Here is a 5,000-nt window from a genome sequence, read left to right on the forward strand (position 1 = left end):
AGTGTCAGTCAGTGTCTCTCTCTCTCTCTCTCTCTCTCTCACTCTTACTCAGAGCTGCTGTGGAAGGAAACCTTTTTAAAAAGAACTTGCATATTGAAAAAAAGATGTGTCTCAAGCTGCCGGGGCCCTGTCCATTGTCACGTTAATGGCAGGACGGGGCAGGACTGCTTTGACCAGGAGACCTGTTTTCTGGGACGCAGGTGTGAGATTCCAGGGGACCTGCTTTGTGCTGATTTCCCTGCCTCCCTCCCTCCCCCCCAGGACTTCCTTCTGAACACCTTTGTCGTTTGAGCGAGGGCCAAAAGCCTGCCTGTGAAAGGGAAGGATCAGCCGGTCAGCCCCCTGCTGGTCGCTGCTGCCAGTGCAGCAGGCGTGCGTGTGTCCTCGGCCTCGTGTCCAGGTCCCTCAGGGACTTGAGGCAGCTCTCCCCGGTGGTCTCGTGGTCAGGACCGGGCTTCGAATCCCAGTCGGGGGGGGATGACTTTCTGCTGCAGATTAATTGGCATGAAGGAAAGTCTCCCCTCCTGAGCGTAAAGCTCCACCCTCACCACCACCACCACCGCCTTTTCCTCCCCTTGACAAACGGACAGACAGACAGTCAGACAGTCAGTCCAGTTCGGGAGCGCAGCTTTCATTAAGCAATGGCGTTTGTGACAACTCATCGTCTGACAGGTTGATGATTTCCCCACACGCCTCCTGCCGAATAAAAGGCTCACCCTCCCGGACACTACCCCCAGAATCACCCCCCCCCCCCCCCGGGGTGAATATTAAGCCCGAGAACACCGACTGTAACCAACCGCAGTGAAAAGTTGAAGTGGCAACTCATTAACCAGATTTATTTTGGGCAACTCATTAACCAGATTTTTTGTTCATTTGGTTTATGAGTTGCCAAGTGTAAATCTGGTTAATGAGTTGCCACTTCAACTTTTCACTGCGGTTGGTTACAGTCGGTGTTCTCGGGCTTAATATTCGCCCCGGGGGGGGGGGGTGTATAGCGGGCGATGGCCGGTGTGGAGTGCGTTTTTTGGGGGTTGATTTTCACTTTGCCTCGCTGGTGGAATTTGTGGGAGGCAGGCAAGGGGATTGGTGTGGGCTGGTGGGCGGCAAGGGAGATGCTTGCTTCGGGGTGTTATCCTCACTTTGGTCCGCTGGTGAGAGTAGGCAGCGGCAGGCTGGCAGGCAGGCAAGTGTGATGTAGTGTGGGGTGCGGTGCAGTGCAGTGCAGTGCGGTGCTGCCCTGTCGTTTATGAAAGGTTGTAATGACACTGCTTTGCAGCTGACCATATCCACTGATTTGTGACGCCCGTATGGAGGCTGATATCTCAGGAGGGCCGAGGCCGATTTCCTCCGGGGACGGCTCGTCGCGTGCGGCAGGACGAGGCGCAGCGGACGGTACCGTGCGCTCGGAGGTGCGGCGCTGCCCGCCGGAGGTACAGCGAAAGGCTGCAAACCGCTTTCCGCCTGCTAACTCGGCGGCCGTCAGACCGACCGACTCCGCTTTACCACCGGAGCTAGAGTCGGGCAAGGGGCACCGAAGGGTACCGGAAGGATCGCGTTCGCACGACGGGAAGTCGACTAGCGGGCCGCCGAAAGCGAGCCGGGGGCCCCCGGTTTTTCTGTCCCACCTGGAGACTGATATCTCAGGAAGGCCGAGGCCGATTTCCTCCGGGGACGGCTCGTCGCGTGCGGCAGGACGAGGCGCAGCGGACGGTACCGAGCGCTCGGAGGTGCGGCGCTGCCCGCCGGAGGTACAGCGAAAGTCTGCGAACCGCTTTCCGCCTCCTCTCACCGCACGGCTCTCCTTTTCACCCACTGGCGGATTTTCACCCTCCGACTGCTCGCTACCGTCCGCTGCGCCTGGTCCGGGCCCTGTCCATTGTCATGTTAATGGCAGGGCGGGGCAGGACTGCTTTCACCAGGAACCCGGTTTTCTGGGTCAGAGGTTCCAGGGGACCTGTTTTGTGCGGACTTCCCTGTGTCCGTCCCTCCCTGCCTGCCTTCCCCCCAGGACTTCCTTCTGAACACCTTTGTCGTTTGAGCGAGGGCCAAAAGCCTGCCTGTGAAAGGGAAGGATCAGCCGGTCAGCCCCCTGTTGGTCGCTGCTGCCAGTGCAGCAGGCGTGCGTGTGTCCTCGGCCTCGTGTCCAGGTCCCTCAGGGACTTGAGGCAACTCTCCCCGGTGGTCTCGTGGTCAGGACCGGGCTTCGAATCCCGGTCGGGGGGGATGACATTCTGCTGCAGATTAATTGGCATGAAGGAAAGTCTCCCCTCCTGAGCGTAAAGCTCCACCCTCACCACCACCGCCGCCTTTTCCACCCCTTGACAAACAGACAGACAGACAGACAGACAGTCAGTCAGTCCAGTTCGGGAGCGCAGCTTTCATTTGGAAGCAGACCCTGCTTGTTTAAAGTCAACGACGCCAAGTTATTTTGCACTTTGAACTATATCGCTACGTGCGAGCGGCACTCAGCCTTGGAGAAGAAAAAAATACCACTGAGCTGAGAAAGTTCTTTTTAAAACGGTTTCCTTCCACAGCAGCTCTGAGTGTGAGAGAGAGAGAGAGAGAGAGAGAGAGAGATATCAGCTTTATTCTCAGTAATAATACACACACACACACACACACACACACACACACACACAGACACTGGGAAAGAGCTGATTTTCCTTTTGAATATCTCCCCACGGGGAGCTGCACCGTTCCCAGAAACACTGCAATACTGGGTCGATGCGTGGAGTGGACGGAGCAAGCCCCTATTCCATCTCCCAGTTCTAAAAATCAATTAAAAATAATAATAAATAATATGTGTGTGTGTGTGTGTGTGTGTGTCGGTGTCAGTATCAGTCAGTCAGTCAGTGTCTCTCTCTCTCTCTCTCTCTCTCACTCAGAGCTGCTGTGGAAGGAAACTTTTTTAAAAAGAACTTGCATATTGAAAGAAAGATGTGTCTCAAGCTGCCGGGCCCTGTCCATTGTCATGTCAATGGCAGGACTGCTTTCACCAGGAACCCGTTTTTCTGGGTCAGAGGTTCCAGGGGACCTGTTTTGTGCGGACTTCCCTGTGTCCGTCCCTCCCTGCCTGCCTTCCCCCCAGGACTTCCTTCTGAACAGCTTTGTCGTTTAAAATAATAATAAATAATATGTGTGTGTGTGTGTGTGTGTGTGTGTGTGTGTGTGTCGGTGTCAGTATCAGTCAGTGAGTCAGTGTCTCTCTCTCTCTCTCTCTCTCTCTCTCACTCAGAGCTGCTGTGGAAGGAAACTTTTTTAAAAAGAACTTGCATATTGAAAGAAAGATGTGTCTCAAGCTGCCGGGCCCTGTCCATTGTCATGTCAATGGCAGGACTGCTTTCACCAGGAACCCGGTTTTGTGGGTCAGAGGTTCCAGGGGACCTGTTTTGTGCGGACTTCCCTGTGTCCGTCCCTCCCTGCCTGCCTTCCCCCCAGGACTTCCTTCTGAACACCTTTGTCGTTTGAGCGAGGGCCAAAAGCCTGCCTGTGAAAGGGAAGGATCAGCCGGTCAGCCCCCTGTTGGTCGCTGCTGCCAGTGCAGCAGGCGTGCGTGTGTATTCGGCCTCGTGTCCAGGTCCCTCAGGGACTTGAGGCAACTCTCCCCGGTGGTCTCGTGGTCAGGACCGGGCTTCGAATCCCGGTCGGGGGGGGATGACTTTCTGCTGCAGATTAATTGGCACCTCTGAAAGAAAATCTCCCCTCCTGAGCGTAAAGCTCCACCCTCACCACCACCGCCGCCTTTTCCTCCCCTTGACAAACAGACAGACAGACAGTCAGTCAGTCAGTCCAGTTCGGGAGCGCAGCTTTCATTTGGAAGCAGACCCTGCTTGTTTAAAGTCAACGACGCCAAGTTATTTTGCACTTTGAATTGTATCGCTACGTGCGAGCGGCACTCAGCCATGGAGAAGAAAAAAATACCACTGAGCTGAGAAAGTTCTTTTTAAAAAGGTTTCCTTCCACAGCAGCTCTGAGTGAGAGAGAGAGAGAGATATCAGCTTTATTCTCAGTAATAATACACACACACACACACACACACACACACACAGAGACACTGGGAAAGAGCTGATTTTCCTTTTGAATATCTCCCCACGGGGAGCTGCACCGTTCCCAGAGACACTGCAATACTGGGTCGATGCGTGGAGTGGACGGAGCAAGCCCCCATTCCATCTCCCTGTTCTAAAAATCAATTAAAAATAATAATAAATAATATGTGTGTGTGTGTGTGTGTGTGTCGGTGTCAGTATCAGTCAGTGAGCCAGTGTCTCTCTCTCTCTCTCTCTCTCTCTCACTCAGAGCTGCTGTGGAAGGAAACTTTTTTAAAAAGAACTTGCTTATTGAAAGAAAGATGTGTCTCAAGCTGCCGGGCCCTGTCCATTGTCATGTCAATGGCAGGACTGCTTTCACCAGGAACCCGTTTTTCTGGGTCAGAGGTTCCAGGGGACCTGTTTTGTGCGGACTTCCCTGTGTCCGTCCCTCCCTGCCTGCCTTCCCCCCAGGACTTCCTTCTGAACACCTTTGTCGTTTAAAATAATAATAAATAATATGTGTGTGTGTGTGTGTGTGTGTGTGTCGGTGTCAGTCAGTGAGTCAGTGTCTCTCTCTCTCCTCTCTCTCTCTCACACTCAGAGCTGCTGTGGAAGGAAACTTTTTTAAAAAGAACTTGCTTATTGAAAGAAAGATGTGTCTCAAGCTGTCGGGCCCTGTCCATTGTCATGTCAGTGGCAGGACTGCTTTCACCAGGAACCCGGTTTTCTGGGTCAGAGGTTCCAGGGGACCTGTTTTGTGCGGACTTCCCTGTGTCCGTCCCTCCCTGCCTGCCTTCCCCCCAGGACTTCCTTCTGAACACCTTTGTCGTTTGAGCGAGGGCCAAAAGCCTGCCTGTGAAAGGGAAGGATCAGCCGGTCAGCCCCCTGTTGGTCGCTGCTGCCAGTGCAGCAGGCGTGCGTGTGTATTCGGCCTCGTGTCCAGGTCCCTCAGGGACTTGAGGCAACTCTCCC

At 54.2% G+C, this 5,000-nt stretch overlaps 2 pseudogenes; both read right to left on the reverse strand.

Moving 5' to 3' along the window:
* Window positions 1-2,683: 2,683 nt before the first annotated feature.
* LOC137329296 (U2 spliceosomal RNA) lies at window positions 2,684-2,800 on the reverse strand (annotated as a pseudogene).
* A 1,294-nt stretch (window positions 2,801-4,094) lies between these two features.
* Window positions 4,095-4,211, reverse strand: LOC137329920 (U2 spliceosomal RNA; annotated as a pseudogene).
* Window positions 4,212-5,000: the final 789 nt, after the last annotated feature.

This window comes from Heptranchias perlo, chromosome 12, assembly GCF_035084215.1.
Source record: "Heptranchias perlo isolate sHepPer1 chromosome 12, sHepPer1.hap1, whole genome shotgun sequence".
Classification (NCBI taxonomy): Eukaryota; Metazoa; Chordata; class Chondrichthyes; order Hexanchiformes; family Hexanchidae; genus Heptranchias; species Heptranchias perlo.